The 18419-nt window shown below is 35.9% G+C and overlaps 1 long non-coding RNA gene across 1 annotated transcript; it reads right to left on the bottom strand.

Moving 5' to 3' along the window:
- Positions 1-2327: 2327 nt before the first annotated feature.
- LOC132054344 (uncharacterized) lies at positions 2328-16806 on the bottom strand. Its single transcript, XR_009414253.1, has 3 exons — positions 16443-16806; positions 14227-15764; positions 2328-3204 (listed from the first exon to the last, which is right to left on the bottom strand). It is a non-coding gene; the product is annotated as an uncharacterized LOC132054344 (long non-coding RNA).
- Between the last annotated feature and the right edge of the window lie 1613 nt (positions 16807-18419).

The following is an 18419-nucleotide window of genomic DNA, read 5'->3' as shown; positions in this document are numbered from 1 at the left end:
ATGAACTATACAAAAGTAAGGTACATAAAATGATTTATCTAATTGCTAAGTTTCAAATACCTAATCAGTTACTCTGTCCATTTCTATTTTTCCTTATTAATTTGTTTATGTAGGCATTTGGCCATATATTACAAATATTTTTCAATATATTCGAAATTTAGAAAATTGGAGTTGAAGATAGATTTGTGTTTGGTTAATACTTTTGCAAAGAAGAAAAAAGAGTGCTTTGTTTGAAATTTATGAAAATGAAGTTGAAAATAGGTTTGGAACACCGTTCCAAATTTGGAATCCAATTTCAAGTTGGAAAAAAAGTGTAATAATTCCATGGAAAATTGTGTCAATTATCACCTTACAAATTATGTGTCAATTGCCACCTTGCAAATTATAACCAAACACTAATTATAAATAAAGCGGAAAATTATTTCGAGAAAAGCGAAATATTATGTGTCAATCACCACCTTACAAAGACCTGGTGTTTGGTGTATGGATAAAAGCACTGTGTTAGTATCGTAGAGTTTGCACGGAATTAAGAATATGATATGTGTTGTGAGGTCTCAACTTATGTCAATTCAGTTCAAGAGTACTTCACTTTGTGGATATTAGTTGTTGCTTCATTCAGTATGTGTTAATTTAAATTGAAAAAGATATACACCTATGTATTCCTTCTTTTTGCCCAAAATTGTTCTTACTCTTTTTCTTTGCATTAGTTGGGGATTGTTGAAAATAACTTTTTGTAATGCAAAGAATAAATAAATTATCCTCTCTCCTCTTCAAATCCCTTTAATGGCTGATTTATTGACTGGTTTGAATGGTCAGGTTAATGGTCATTAAATCCTCTTTAATGGCTGGTTAATGGCTCATTAAGTCCTTCTTTGACCCTTCAGATTTTCTGCCTACATAAATCACTCTTCTTGGTGAATTGCCATCACAAAAAAAATTCTTCTCCTCATTTTTTTCTCTTGAGTTGTTTTCTGGCAATCGGTTTTGTGCAACTCCAAACTTCCAGCCACAAGTGCATGTGATGATTATTTAGGATCTTGATTATTTAGATTATGGGTAAACTATTTCCACATTAAAATTCCAGTTTTACCCTTGGGGCTCGGGTTTGATTATTTCGGGTTCAGTTTTGGGTTTTGGGTAAAAGTATGGCATTATGGGTATCCATAGAATCGTATTTTGATGTAGATTCCATATTTGATAGACTTCGACCGTTTGGAAGCACTTCGGAAAGGAAATGCGTTGGCTTGAGGGTTCGTAGCTCCTCTTCGACCTTGAGGTAGGTTACAGTTTATTCTTTAGACTCCGATTGGAGGGCATCTATAGATTATAAATATTGGGCGTGATGGGGGTACCACCTTAGTGAATTCGATGAGCACTTAAGTGGGTACCGATGTATACTGTTGCCTAGTTAGAATGAAGGAAAAAGCATGTTGAGCCTTCGGGCGTGGTTGTGGTGATAAATCCACTTAGGTTGGTATGATTGTTGTTTATATGGGATATGATAGCTGTGATTTGACTTATGCTTGCTTGATTATATTCATTCTTGAAATTCATAATCTTTGTTGACATAAGATATTATGTATGTTGCACTCATTTCCTATTTACATGCACATTATGGATAAGTTATGGTAAAAGGAGGATACGGTATGGTATGAGGAACGGAATGAGGTAAAGATATTGTTCTCACAGTTCGGTGGTAAAACTGGGCAGTACAGTGAGTGGTCACAGTCCGAAGGAAAAGGACCTCAGGTGGTATAGTAACAGGTATATGGACCTCGCGAGTCCCCCATGGATCATGACTGGACGGAGTAACCGCTAGCATGTGTGTACCAGGTTGACATTGGCCAACGCATTGCATCTACGCATTCATATATCCATTTGTCTCTTATTTTCCTTATGTGGTTTGTGCTTACCTGTCTTAGTGTATGTGCTTACCTATCTTAGTGTGAAATATGATCTAAAGGGCATAGTGGGTGAAGCTAAGTTGAATTGACGTATTGAGTGATTATCTTCAATCTTTACATTCTGTATATGTGTTTCCCTTCGTTGTCAACCTATGATACCTACGAGCACTAGTGGTTATACTCATAGTACACTTTCTGCACTTTCTTTGGGTGTAGATACAGATCCTTGTTCCAGTTCTAAACCACCAAACTAGAGTTTTAACATGTTCAAATAGTCAAAAAAGGATTTTCATAACAAATCATGCTTTTAAAACATTCTTAAGAGTTGTTTTTTGACGAATTTATACCACTAGACAGAGTGTCTAGCGTCCTTTTATTAAAAATAACAAATTCTTAATAGGGATAAGTACAAGCAAGTGGGGATAAGCCTTACCTTACCAATCCTAATGACGTAACGAACCTCTACTAATTAACAAACATGAATAAAATAAGAGCTAGAGAGAACTAGGTATTCTATGACCATCACAGAATTTGTAATACACTCTATGATGATATTACAAATGAGGATGCTTAAATAATGCAAAAATACAAAAGCCAAGAAGAAAGTTGAGTTATCAACTTCAAACTTCCTTTTACAAATGTATGAATCAAAAAAGATAGATTTCTCGTCTAAAGTAACCTGAAGTATTTTCTTCTTGTCTTCTTCTTCAAATCTGTCCAGCATCTCTTGATAGTTCATCATTTCTTCTTGCATTCGTTGGATCTTGTTGTAAATACTAACACTGTCGTATGATTCTGCTTTGCAAGTCGCACCGGTAGGTGCCTTGGAACAAACTCGCCAGGCACTTTACCATCCCGACTATGCTGCCTTCCATGTGTCTTCTTTTTGCTTTGTTGCTTCCACTTCTTTGTTTCCTAGGTGAGATCTCCCCAAACCTAGCCCTTTTATCAAAGCATATGTCCAAAATATTATCTTCCTCATCCTTGTCAAAAGAATCCTCGCCCAAATCAATAGCAAAAGCATTTGTTGGACTAAGTCCTGTCGCTAAGGCCCCTGGCTCATTCTTCTTTGCAATCACACTTTTAGGCACAAATACTGGAGCTTCTGGACTTAATTTACTATTCAAAGGAGGAGGTGAAACCTGCTGTTCTTCATCAACTAAATCAGCCCACTTAGGACCACTCATCTCCATACAATGTTCTAGCTAAAATTTTTTATTAGCGGATAATGGTTCAAAAACATTTTGAGTTTGTAAAATTAAATTAGGATCAACGCACAACTCAAAATTCGCGGTCGTTCCTGTTGACACCTAATTTTTGACCTCCCGTAATTTATTTTAATTAATTAGAGTCCTTGGATGATAAACAAAGTGAATCATGCATTTTTAGAGGTCAGAATGATTTTATAAAATTATTTAGGTAAATATTTTACCATTCTTATTGGGCAAAATAATTTCTATAACATCATAAATCGTTTAGGAATTAATGGGTACATTTTGCAACAATTATAAGCTATTTGTTAGATTTAACCAAAAGAAAATAAATTTAAATAATTATTTATTTAATTGATTAAATTGTCAGAAAAATCAAATTAGCAAATATTTTACTCCCTTTAATCCAAGGAATTTTATTAATTAAAAGAATTGACCATTTTACCTTTCAATCCTAATTCTGTATCATTAATATGCATCGGCACAATTTGGTAGAATTAATTATTTCTAGTATTTAATCATGATAATTAGTTAATTAGTCAATCATGGTCATTATTGACTTTTAATTGTTTAATTATTTTTGTTATGGTCACAATTAAATTAACCAATTCATGGTTTAAGGAAATTGGGGTCAGTTTGTAAAATTAGCCTCTTAATGGCCTTGATTGAAATAAACAAATTCATTAGCACAAATTAATTAGAGTCATTAGTATAATTTAATTTTAAATTGGCTAATTAGGCCAAATATGGCCATAGTTAAAATAATCAATCAGATTAAATCAATTAAGGTTGTATTTGCAAATCAAGCCCATATTTGCAAAATTAACCTTTATTTGTTCAATTAGCTTTTTAATTACTATTAAGAGTCTAGGTCAATTAATTTCTTCTTACCTATGGTTATATACTAAAATGAGCATCGAAATACGGTACGAATGCACATATATACATGGATATACATGTAACATACATGTATATCACATGTATAAAGATCAGCCCATCAGTGAATAAGTGAGACGGACCGAGGAGCCCAACACCAGGACTGACCCGGCCTAGTACGGAGATAAGAGGGGCAAAACAACCTCTATACTCTTCATGCCTCTATACTCTTCATTTTCCTATACCAAACACGCCCCTTCCTTTTCTCTTCCCTCTCTCATCTCTTTTACCTAAAACCCTAATAGTTGCCGCCTCGATTACACTTCTCTCTCCTCGTCATACACTATCAAAATGGAAATTTGGCAGATGCACATTGCTTTTACAGTCCTTGTATGTCTAGTTTGGGAAAGAACAATTAATGTTCTTGTACAAACTCTCAATGTGTTTGCCAAACAAGGTAAAACCACCTTTTTTTTTCCACTTTTCTAAGTCAAATATTGCAAATCCTAGTAGTGATGTCGTTATTTTTGAATTTTTAAAGGCTTAATTCTCATTAGTTCATGAAGTATTGGTTCGGATCGACCTAACATGGAGCAAATCTTACCATATATGCATGTTTTCTTTAAATCCTAGTCGTTAATTTCATAAATTAAGTGTTTTGCATCTAGAAAAACTACTTGTCCCACATCGTTGGTCTTAGGTTTTGTAATAGTTGTGGGGTTCTATAAATCAACCCAGAAAAAAAGGGGAAGAAGTTTCACGACCTACCAGAGCTTGAATCTTGAGTTCCAACTCGAATTTAAGTTTTTTAGTAAATTTTTTAGACTTAGCCGTACAAGACAAAGTCTTTCCCTAGTTCTAAAATTGTTTCTTTTCTGTGTGTGTGGGGCTGAGTCCTAGGATTGGAAGCATTAATGTTACACCTCGAAAAAATTTCCGCGTCATGTGCGTTATGAGTAAACTAACGTAAGCTCGAAGAGGTCATGGAACACTTATAAGGTTAATGAATACTCTTACCAAGTGTTAAGCAAGCGTCTAAAGGTTTCAGGATCAAGCAAATCGGAGAAAATAAGTTTGTCGAAAATTTGGACAAAAAGTTGACAGAATTTTAGCTTAACTTTGGAGGGATATATCTCCTAGTATATTGGGAGTTTTAAGGTGTTTCAAAAACTTAAAATGAAGTTCGTCGAGTCTAGTTTCCACCACAACAAACCGCTCGTCGATACGACATCGGAATAGAGAATTATGGACGTTATAAGTTAGGCTGACAAAGCAGAAACGGACTGCTACAGTACCCGGATTGCTACAGTACCGACCCAACACACCTATAAATATCCCTCTAACCCATCATTTTTCATCATCTTTTCATTCACCACACTTCTACAGAGTTTTAGAGAGCTCTTGAGGGTTCCATAACTCTCCATAAATTTCCATAACTCTCCATAAATTTCCGTAATCTTCCATAATCCTCCATAACCTTCCATAATCTTACATACAGTGGCGGATCTGGGATTTTCATTTAGGGTGTTCGGAAAAAATAACTGAATCGCTTGAGCTAGTCTTTTGTATTTGTTCAGGGTGTTCAAAAGTTAATATATGTACATAAACACAAAAAATTTACTCTAAATATACACTGTAATTTTTTGTCCAGGGTGTTCGGGTGAACACCCTGGGCAATGGCTGCATCCGCCCCTGCTTACATAACCTTTCCATATTATTAAGAGAGAATACCAACATCAAAACCCCAAGGATAATCCATGGAAGGTCATTGTTCTTGTTTCTCTTCAAGGTGGTGATGAACTTGGTCTTGGAAAGGGGTGAATAAAGTGAAGTTCTTCTACTATAAGGTATGTTCTTCCTATTATTTACATGATTGAGATGATGTAAAGGTTTAGCAATTCTTAGAGAGGAAAGAATCATAGGAGAAAAATCATAAAGTTTTGAATTGAAGTTGATGGCCATGAGGTGAATTTGAAAGAAGATTTTGGACTAATTTGAGATTAATTAAATATAATTCCTTGATTATGGTATTGTGGATATGGTTATGGTTAGTTGAGAAATTTGGAAAACATCGTGTGGGATATTTTATGGAACCTATTGGTGTTGATAATATTGTGGTTGATGTTGGTATTATTATTATTTTTGTTGGTTGCTGGATTATAATTTTGGGCTAGGCATATGAACAGGGGAGATGCTGCCCGAATTTCGGCAGATTCTAAAAGGATTTCATTTGGATGCTTGAGACAAGTGTATGATATTGAGCCTAATGATAATATGGATGGTTTACGTGTAGATTTACGAGCTTGGAAGGATAAACGTTAAGTGGCTAAGGCTACCGAAAGGTATGTTAAGGCTTTCCCTTTCTTTTTTTTGGCATGATCCTATGATATGAGCGGACAACGAGTAAACGAGCTTCCATATTACTCTACTCCTTAGCGTAGGAGTACTTGTGCTTTGATGTTCTGTACCCTCTTATGAGATTGTCCCTTCGTTCACGGGTCTCGAGTTGCGTATCATGATTATGTTAGTTCACACATTTATGCATTGCATTCATTTACATATATGCATATTGACCGTGACCGAAGGCGTTATATATGTGTATATTATATATATATATATATATATATATATATATATATATATATATATATATATATATATATATATATTATATGGGGTGTGGGGAAAAGGGCGAGGCATTATATACGCATTACCACCGATCGTGGTGCACGGTGATGATGATTATGCCGGCGGGCCATTATGCTATTATGCCCGAAAGGGCCATTATGCTATGATGCCCGAAGGGGCCTATACAGGATATGGATCGGGCCGTACGTTCCTCGACACTATGACCTATGCATGTCATACGCCCGCAGAGGCAATTTCAGTAAGCAGACATATAGATGAATTCATACGTATATGTTCGTATAGTCGACATACGTACGCATACGCATTCATCCGGATGTATTCGATCGATCGCTTAGTTTATGATTCTCATATTTTCTTCATGACTCCTATGTGTAAGTTACTCTTCTGCCTTACATACTCAGTACATTATCCGTCTTGAATCCACTATTATGGGGGACCGCGTTCATGCGCGGTTCGCATAGCCGGTGAAGACGAGATCGCATCCTTAGGCTACTTCTTCGGCTTGATGCAGCGGAGCACTCCTCTCTTGTCGGGAGTTCGCCGTCTAGGCAAGGTACGTGTCTTGATGTTATGGGTAGGGTGCGGAGGCCCCGTCCCATTCGGGCAGCGCATGTCCGCATGTCGATAGAGGCTCATAGGCGCTTATATTCGGCCGACAAGATGGTTCCGCTCAAAGCACAAGTTTGGTTACATAGTTTTCCGGCAGCCTTGTCGGCTTGTACCCCTGTTCAGTTTAGTGATGCATGTATATATGTATATCCTTTGAGGGCTGTGACCCTCCAATTTATGACATCTATCAGTCAGCAGATCATGTTGTGAGTGCCCTCAGGTGGCCCAGAATGAGCATGAGCAGATATGTCATGTACGTTTAGTGGCATCTAAGAGGTCAGCTTCTGGGTGTCTGTCATAGTCCTCCGGTTGGGCTGTGACAATTAAAGGCTCCAAATTCAACTCTTGACACAGTTGCGCATAAAAAAGGTAACATTTTTATCTTGTTATTGCCTCCTTGTATTTTCCTTGTTTGAGCTTCAATGATGATCTGTTTGATTTTGGAATATTGTTATGCTTAGTTGATCTACCTTAATATTATTTTCTTTAGTTTTCCTCTGCTTACTTGGACTGTTAAGTATTACTAATCTGAGCTATGTTTAGTTATTTTGTGATCATTCTCATGTAATCTTCCTTGTTTAGTTGAATGATGACTTGTTAAGGTTACTAATGTGAACATGCTTGGTTTAAGTTGATATCTTAATGATGTTGTGTTGGTTTGTGGTTATTTATAGTAAACATATGATCATGATTTATCAGTAGTACTCTACAAATCAAGTTTAAATGTAGTTCTGCTTGGCTTAAGGCCACTAGTGTAATAATTCATCCTTTGTCTTGATTATTTACTTGAGTAAGACTGGATTAAGAGAAAAATGGGAGAAAAATGCTAAAGTGAGCTTAAGTTAGAAGGATACTGCTTGGAGTTAAAATTCAGGATTGGTTATGATTGCAGAGAATAGACATTGAGTCATTTGTCATTTGAGAAAATATAATAAATATAATAGTTGAAGTATAAATGGCATCTGTTGCTTGTCCAGTTTCAATGTGAATACCTTGTTTGGTCATCAGATATCTGAACTAAATTGCTTGTTAATCATTAGTTAGAAGTAGGATAAACCTTGTGAACGTAGTTAGCTGATTCTGGACCAAGAGTCAACTTACTTAAATATGCATGATCTCTCTATGTGATTTCCTGAATTGGTAGGATTGAGTGTGTTGTGAAGTTTTGTCTGACCTTGAATGATTATGTGCAATTCTCATAGAGGGAGGGTTTGATCTAATCTATCCTTCATTTGATGTGAACTTAAAACTAGGGACCTCTACCTTGTCTTAACTGTTTCATGAGAGTGGTTCCCTAATTCTGAGAGATAAAAAGGGTAAGATGAGAAATAAAAAATGGCAAATCTGTGTTCTAATTTGTCAAAGTCCTCTATGATGAGCTGTCTGTGTTGTTGTCATGGTCATAGCTTGAATCTGGGAAGAGAAAACTTTAGTTAAGTTAAGATTCGTAGGGATTCTTGCTTTTGAACTTGAATTGTTACATTTAGACCTTACTATGCACTGTTGTATAACTTGGATCGAGACGATGAGGGTGTACTCTGTTTAATGAGGTTTTTCTCAATAATATTGGTGTATCTAAAGTCATATCATGATTAGAACTCTAGGATGAAATACATAAACACTGGTTCTGTGTCAAATTGTGAATAAGTGCTAAATTAGAGTTCGTCTAATGTTGTTGTTTAAGGATGTTGTGAGTGTTCTTAAACAGCTTATGAACCACTTGGCATAGAATGGCCTTTCCGAAGATACCTCAAAAAGAGGGTAGGGAAGAGTCAAGCTTAGCTTGATTCATAGTACCTCCTCTCCAAATGAGGGGTGTCATGGCACATTCTGTAAACCCATGGGGGCATCTTTGTCATGGGAGTGCATTGATCTCCTTAAACTTCACCATTTTATCAAAGGTTTGAAATAGAAAGGGGGAAATTAACTTGTCTGGATGTCTAAAGGAACTTTGGAAATTAAGAAGAGAAACAAATTTTTTGAATAAGTTGACAGTTTTTCTTTTTAAGGGAGGTGGATCAATTTGAAGCTGTTAGTAATAAGTGTTCTCTTAAAAAACTAAGAAATACTGAATCATAAAGAGTTATTTAGGTCCTTTGTGTCATTGTCTTTCCCTTAGGCCAGTACAGAAGTTCAGAGAGGCATATATTCTACCTCATCTGAACCATGATGCATAGGAGTCCTGTACCTTTTTCTTTGCACATGTCTTTATTTCTGTTAGCACTCCTGCATTATTCTAGCTGTCTGAATCTATTAAACTCAATCTTCAAATGTGCTGTTTTATTCATTTGAGCTATGAAAGATTAGAACTGTCCTATGTGCTGATTCTTGGTGCTCAAATCTTCTTTATGATCATGATTGCAAAATACTCAACCTTCCAAGCCCGTGAAGTTCTACTATGTGCTGTTATTGTCTAGTTTCATGAAATATGCACATGTGTTTGGTCTGATCCTACATGAGAGTCATAAGAGTTATTGATTAGTTGAGATTATAAAGGTTGAGTAGGGGCAAATTCTGCCTAATAGATGTCTACTTGAACTAAAGCACACCCTGGCCTTAGTCTACGATAGATTTTTTGCTAAAAATACATGGTTTAACTAAATGATTCATCGGGCCATAGACTTTAGGGAGAGGACTTAGAGGCTAGATATACACAAAGCATGTACAGGTCAGTGAAAAAGAGGAGAGGTATATATATAGTATACACTTGATAGTGTACTATGTGTATATAAATGAACAAGTTAGTCATATATAGAGTGTATATAAATGAGTAAAGGGGATATAAACCTCATTTAAGCCTTAAAATTTTAAATGAATCTCCATTTAGAAGGCAGTTGGGCCTAGCCCAATCCAGTTTTAATTAAAATTGGACGTATTTCATTAAGTCTCAAAGGTAAGAGAAAAAAAGGATGATTCTGTTTGGTTCATTTTATGATTAAGTGTTTTGGGGTTGTTGTGTTATTTTATATCATCATATTGCAGTATCCATTTTTGTTCCCTTACTATGACCTTGAGTTTGTCTTTCAGTGTTGCTTGTAATTAAATTATTTCCACATATGTTGATTTATACCATATGTGTGCACGATTATGGGATTCTAATTTGTCCTATGGCTTTACTGGTTTGGGGAGCTTGAGGTGATTTGGGGTCTGGTCTTAGCCATTTCCCGATGTCTAGCCATGCCTGGGGTTCGTGAAACTCCTTGGATCTTGTGCTGCGTCGGGAATACGGATGGTGACGACTTTTCCCCTTTTGTTGTATAAATCTCGACCAGTAAGGCCCATAGCACATTATCGAATACCTTAATTGTGTAACTTGTAAAAATTTGATATATATGTGCATAGTTATACATATAATAAGTTCAGTAAATATAAACTAATCGGGTCCTTTTTCTTTTCCTCTCCTTCACTACATGGCCACTTGGGCCGAGTCCAACCACCTAAAGGCCCAATAGGAAAATTCTTTCAAAGATTATTGAATTCAAGAAGAGAAATGGAAGCTAATATTGTTAAAGACACCAAGAAGGCCCAGCCATGGGTGAAAATGGCCAACTAGGGGCTTGGTACGCCCTTAGTCTTCCCTTCCTCTTTACTCATGCATTATTCGTTTTTCCTTTGGATGAAGTTGATTGTATCCTGTATTTGTAAAGTTGTAAAACTCATGTATATTATTGGAATCATTATGATTATGAACTAGTCGTCTCAGGACAACGGTGCCTATGCTGTTTAGTTCGACTTTAGGGCCCCACACGATTTTTTCAAACCCGAGCTTAGTAAATGATTTTGAAAGTAAAAATGGTTAAGCAAATAAATCAAGGAAGAGGATAAAAGGGGATTACACTATTATGAAATGTTGTCATCTTATGAAGGAAAAACCAAACTGAATGTTTTTTTTTTCTTTTTGGTAAATAAAGATTTTATTCAAACCAAAGTGAAATATTACATAGCCAAACAGGTCTGACCTCCTGTTTCTCAAAGATAAACCTACCAAGACTCAACAATACTAGGAATCTACCTAATCACTACACCTACAGGCGCATCAATACAATGAAGTCGGAAAACTCTGTGGACAAAAGACTCTAACAGTTCCATTAGCATAGCCATATAACAACAGCAATGAGTTCTGAACTAAGGGATTGAGTTGTGTTGAATCAACCAGTTCTGGCATTTCTTCTGATTCCTTCCTCTGATATGCAAGTGCAGGGCAATCTCCTTGCAGACTCTATCCTCTGAGTAGTGCCCCTGTTGAAACCTTAAGTGATTTCTCTCTCTCCATACCATATATACAAACATGGAAAAGGTGCAGCATACAATAGCACCACTGCCAGTCTTTTTCTTAGCCCATGTTGTTACCCATTTAATCTCCTCTTGCCAAGTCCCAATACCCCTGGTGATCCCTAGCCATCTAAGCAACCTGTGCCAGAGTGTCTGGATGGTAATGCACGTGAAAAATAGGTGCTGGAAAGTCTCAACTGCAGTACCACAGAACACACACGTAGGGGGAACATGAATGCCTAACTTCAGGAGTCTCTCAACTGTGGCCAGCCTACCCCACATTGCTAACCATACAGTAAAACAGTGTCTAGGATGAATACTTGGGTGCATAGTAATGCATTTCCAAGGCACCTTAGCATGCAATGGGAGTAGTGCAGTATACATCCTTTTGATAGAATACTTGCCATTGTGAACAACAGACCCAAGTCTTTCAAAAAGAGTACCCTGCAGAGTTGGATTTTGCATAATAGTCTCTCTTGCTTCAATGATCTTCCTTACTACCCAAGTAGCATTACTAGGAACAGAGCACTGTGCCACAGATTCACCTTTCATATAATATATGTGTAACCATTTGATCCAGAGGCAATCTTTCTTTTCAGCAATAGACCACAACTGTTTTAGTACCGCTGCCTTGTTCCAGATGTGCTACAGTTTTTTAAAACCAAAAGAACATCTTTTTTAGAACTCAGTTTTTTCTAAAAACGAATAGAAGATTTCTGGACTAAGCCCAGTCAGAAAAATGATTTTAATTTGCATATATGTGAAGTGTATTCATACACCAGACACAAGTGTTTTTTTGGACTAAGCTCAGTCGAAAAAATGGGAATTTTGGGGCTAAGGCCCAATTAAAACCACATTTTCAAGCCCCATTTAATAATTTTTTTTTCTTTTTCAGAAAAAGGATGCCTATTTTGGGGCTGAGCCCAGTAAGCGGAAAACAAAAAAAATTCGAGCTAAGGCCCAACAAAATATTAATACATCTAGACACTTAATCAATTTTCAGAAATAAATTTGGGCCAAGCCCCGCGTGAAAATACAATCTTTCTATCACAAGTATTAGGCCTTAAGTTTAATGCAAGGATAAAGAAAAGAGAAATTTACACAGCTAGTCACACTTTAAGAGTTATAAACATAATTAGCATAACTCTTAAAGTTGAACAAAAATAACAACTTTTATAACTTTTGGGTACACTCACTCACGGTCATTTACTCCACCAAATCAGGGAAAATTAGTAAATTCATTCCATTAAATTAGGAATCCACATCCATAATTATTCTTTTAATATTTTATCTTAATTCTATTTTTCAATTAATTTTCTCGTTCTTCTTTAATCAATACACCCTAATATCTCAATTTTCTCTTCCTTCCTTTTTTTTTTTTTTTCGGTTGTTGCCGAACTGCACGCTACGACCTAGGCATTAGATTGAATCGTAGTTTTCAGATTGAGCAAAACATAAAATTATCTATTTCCTTTATCGTTATTTCATATTGGTTATATATGTTATACCATGTACTATATTTTTATTATATCGTATATATTTTTGTGAAAATACCATGTACATTTATGGTATATTTTTGTGAAAATACTATGTATATCTATGGGATAAATATGCTACATGAAAAATATGTTTTAGTTGAAAAAATACCATGTATATCTATGGTATAAATATTTTTTTTTTGTGAAAATACCATGTATATTTATGGTATAAATATATATTTTACGAAAATACTAAGTATATTTCACTAGTGTTTGTTATGTATAAATATATATGTTTACGAGTATAATTAGATATGTACACAAATGCTGGTAGGATTTATTTTTTTCTGCAAAATATACCTTAGAAAAGGAAAGAACCAAAAAAATTTTGGAAGATAAATACTCTGTCCAAAAATATAGGAAGAATTTCGTATTGATCCTCATTCAACTTAATTCTAGGGATTTTTTTGGGAAGTTGCTATTATTTAATTGCTATGAAATGAAAACTAACTAATGTTGCTACGATCTTGGAATTATTTTTTAACTATTGCCTAGTTATGTTTTTTTCCCTAAAGAAAAGGTTAGTTTTTGTTATGTAAAGACTTCTTATATATAAATTGAAATCCGTATAAATCATTTGTAGACATAAATTTTTTAGATAAGGACATTATGAAAACGTGTTAAACGGATTAACCCTAACCATGTATGAGTCAAGCATGAACAAAACCCATTCATTCTGCACTTTAAATAAATGAACCTTTTTATCTTTACAAAACTACTATTATCCTTATATATAAAAGGAACTAGTTGTATCCGGATATTATAAATCCGAACCTAAATGCCCTATATGTAAAGGGGATATACTCAATTTATTTCAAAAAGAAAATGATTTGCAAAATGAAAGACTTTATAAAGCAGGAATAAAACACTAAATAAACAGTTCATGCAAATACTCATACATTGGAATTCGAAGGTCAACCGTATAATACGGATCCTTAATACTAGGTTGCCTAACACCTTCCCTAGGGGATCACCAGAACCCTTATCTAGAACTTTGGATTACGAAGGATTTTTCACGGTGTATGAATAAACCCTTCAAAACTGGTTTTCCTAATTTCCTAAAAATTAGGTGGCGACTCTTTTAAAACAAAGTCCGAAAGAGCACCAACAAGTTCGAAGTAGCTTTCCAAGCGCTAAGCCCCCGCGAAATGCGAACCGTTACGACACCAATTTCCCAACTTGGAGAATTACTTCGACTAGTCAAGGAACAATACGACTACCAGCTGATTTTTGTGTGTAATCACGGTCCAATTTCCAGATGCATTCTCTTCACTGCTGGAATTTTCAGCTTGTAAGTCAACAGGTTTTGAAGCTGCAATGATTTCCATTTTCTCATCTTGCGCAATAGATTTTTTTACCTGTAAAGCATCGCATTGTGCAATTCTTTTGTTACCATCTGTAGCAAACTTCTTGATACCACTGGACTGCAGCACCAGCTCCTTGTCTTGTCCAAGATCACCAACACACACATTTTTGCTTCCAGTAGCACTGCAATTTTAATTGTTGCGCAAAATCAACTTGTCGCGTACCGACTAAGGCTTTTGAATTTGTATACACTGTCCAGCAGTATCTTCAATCCCAAGCCTCGCATCAGTAGCACTCCGTTTCCAACAAAATTGCTATTTAGTTGCTGCCCGGAATCGACTTGCCACGCTACGAGCAAAGCTTTTGTAATAATTCCACTATTTTGCACTTCAACTCCAACACGATGAACTGGATCTACAAGAACCACACCCTGCTGATTATTGCAAACACCTGAAACATCTTGCTGCTCCAATATCTCTCCAGCGGGAACAAGAGTTCGATTCCGTGAAGCCGCAACAACAAAATTAGTTGGCTCTGAAATTGTAATTCCGGTAGGTTTCAAAATAGGCAAACTAGGCATCTCCTTCTCAACGTGACCAGCAGCCTGTTTTTCTACTCTCTGTTCAACGACATTAGGAGTAATTGCACCAATAGCAAGACCACTTTGAACTCATAAAACCACAATTTGGTTTCCACCAGTTGTAATTGCAACAATTGCAAAAGAATTATCCTTGTTCGAATTAAAATTCTCAGACAATTGCTGCCCCATATTTAGATCACCTGCAGGTTTTTCAATATCTTTTTTTCCAGCTCTCTGATCATTCAAAAAATCACGTGCATCTCCCATTAATTGTTCCATATCATTAGCCTCAGAATCAGGCTGCATAACTGCAACATCACGACCAGCTTCATCGCCTAATCGATCACCTTGAGATATCGTCTTCCCCATTAACAAACGACATTTATTTTCCTCATGTCATTGATGTTTACAATGAGTGCAATACAGTGGAAGATTATCATGACAATTTTTTTGATAATGCTCAATAATTTTACCCTATTCTTTCTCCAAAAACTGTAGTCGTACCCGATTTGGATGCTTGTCCAGTAGGTCTAGGATTATCTTAACCCTAGTAGTAGTTGGCCTGGTGCGATCTTATGTTGCTTTATCCACTGCAATAGGCTTCCGTGCAGCTGCCGCAATCGACAATAAGGACCTCCTCGCAAAGAGATCTGTAGGTAACTCCGCCAATGAAATCCATACCAAGGCTTTAGATGTTTCCTCCTTAGGGTTGAACGATGGCATCCATAGAAATATTCTGAACAAATACTCTTCGCCATCAAAATTAAAATAGCCATAAGAACTTGACAGAACATGTACAAATTCCTCATATAAATCAAACCTGACCAAAAGGTGACGAAAAATCAGTAGTCCGATATTACAGTTTCCTTTAACATTAAATTGCTTTGGTAAAAGCTTTCATAACTCGGATAACACAGGGTTTCCATATGCACATTTGATAATCACTGCTTGATGTAAACCTTCTTCCCTAGAAAACTGCTCCCTTTCCTTCATAGTAAATCGCACATTAGGTTCTTCATGAATAAACTCAACAGGTTTTAGTATTGTTTTTGACATATTTTGGGTCTTTTGTTGTGTTTTAAGATTCACACCATAGATGCCTTGAGAGAGAGAGAGAGAGGAGACAGGAGAGAGCATTTTGGGGATAGGGTTACACCTACTTTTTAAACATTCTTAAGAGTACATATATTTCAAACGATATTTCAAAGCATATGTATATATATCCAAACGTTTAAAAAATGTAGACATACCTTAATTCCTGCTAAAAGCTACCAAACGTAACCCTCTTCGTTCAACAATTGTTCTACAATCAATTTAAATCATAAAGCTTAGAACTTTGCTCATTCCACGAGTTTTCTTCCTAATTTGGAAGCTAGGGCTTTTCCTAGCCTCAAAACGTTCTTGACCACTTTATGAATTATTGTGGATTCTAATTTCATAGGATACTCTACACTAGCCTAAACCTCTTCTATAACATCAGAAAAATCAAAGGTCATACCTTTTTCACGAAATCGTAAACGTCCCTTCTTCTTCCTTCTTTGAGTTTTAAAAAAATCTAGGGATTAAGAAGATGAACTACTGTTAAACAAGGTTGGATTTGATTTAGAATTCATAGGGATGAATTAAGAACTTACCTTAGGGTTTGAGAAAGGTCCTTAGGGTTCTTTTCCACCAAAATTTCATCCAATACGAAGTGGGAAAAAGTTATAATGAAGTTAGAAACTCATAAAGTCCGGAACCAAAAAAATGAGCGGTTTCTATGGCCTTGCATCGCAAGCCCTTCGCAGGTAACTGCCCTTGCGATGGCTCTATGTCACAGGCCCATCGTACAAGGCCAAAAACTTGTCAGGGACAGGTTTTTCTCGCGCCACCCTTGCTACGCAAAGGTGTCATGACTTCCGACAACGTTCAGTAAAACGGGCATAACTAGTAGCATTAAGCTTCGATTGAGCTAGTCCATATATGGTTGGAAAGGTATTGCAAAGGGCTACAATTTTCATGTTTGAAGTTTTCTCAAATTCCCAATGGATTTTCACATATACTGGCCGGAAGTCAGACCTATTGTAAACTTAGTCGATTCTATGGAATCTTATGCACCCCACTGTTTGTCTTGATCATAGAACAACTAATTCCATCGAATCTCATCTTGATAGAACTTCATATGGCCAAAATGTCACATTAATACTCATTTAATACATTCATATCCAACCCGGATTTATGGAGTATTACAAGATATTGAGTTACAAGGAGAAAAACGAGACCAGACAATTTTTTTATATTTGATTTTAGAAAAAGGATAAAGTAACCTTGAAATCTGGAAAAATAAATTTGATAGGTTACCGGTAATTGCAGGTCAATTTTATTAATTTTACCTGATCGTGTAAAAAAAAATTTGTACATCGACGATGCACGAAACTTAAACTCATATAAATAATAAGAAAAAGATTGCAAAAAATAAGTCAAAAAGGAAAGGAATGATTCATGTACCATTAAAAAATTAAAAGAAGAGAAAGAATTCACGTTTCGCCGCTACGTACGCTTCCCTGCTCCACTAGCTCTTTTTCCCTTATCCTATTTCTACAATAACTATTTTTTTAAAAAAAAAAATTAATTACGACTAAGCAAGCCTAGTGGGAGATTTTATAGATAGTAAAAGAAAGGAAGAAAAAACAAAGGGTTAAAAATAAGATAAAAACAACAAAGCGTAAAAGCCGGAAATAAAAAGCAAAAACAAAAGGGGATCCAGGAGCCTCCATTCCAAAAATTCCCAAATTGAGCTCAATCTCTTCTTCTTTGAGCGATCTTTAAAGCTTAATCCTTCAGGTGCATCGTCTTCCTTGAATATATTGACCATCTGAGCTTTGAGTAGGTACCGATTTCGTCGGTCGAGATCTGACGTTTCATGGCGGACTTTGAAGAAATGCACAGATCTATGGTGTTCTTCCCATCCTTTGAGTGAGTATCTGTCTTCTCCTTTGCTTGTCAGTCTTTGATTGTTGTTTCTTGGGTGCTCTCTGTCTTTCCTCAACCTTAATATGTCACTAGGATTTTTCTCACTTCTAGTCTTCATTCAACTTGTATTCGCCTGGTCCGAATTCTTAAACACGGCATTTGAGCTTTATTCATGTTAATAATATTCGTAGTTGTTGTTGGTAAATCCTTGAATTGAGTTGCTTGAAATTTTCCTGTGTTTTCCAGTAAATAATTGGCCAAGCAAACTGCTAGGTTATTACCTTCTTTGAATATGTGTTTGATCTGTGCGTGACAAAATTTCATGTCCCTTTAAATAGCTTCTATCATTTCTATGAATTCTCATGGTGGTTTCTATTGTTTTTGAATGATTTACTGAAGAACCTTTGAATCTGTTTCTATCTGAAAACTTGTTAACTGTTGAAACGTGCAAAATAAGAATGCTTGCCTGATTACCACTGCTTCTGCTTCCATATTTGTTTCCATGTGTATTTCCTCTATTGTG

This window comes from Lycium ferocissimum, chromosome 4 (assembly GCF_029784015.1).
Source record: "Lycium ferocissimum isolate CSIRO_LF1 chromosome 4, AGI_CSIRO_Lferr_CH_V1, whole genome shotgun sequence".
NCBI classification, from domain to species: domain Eukaryota; kingdom Viridiplantae; phylum Streptophyta; class Magnoliopsida; order Solanales; family Solanaceae; genus Lycium; species Lycium ferocissimum.
The sequence above is the reverse complement of the archived record's forward strand: the minus strand, read 5'-3'. Positions and strand labels throughout refer to the sequence as shown.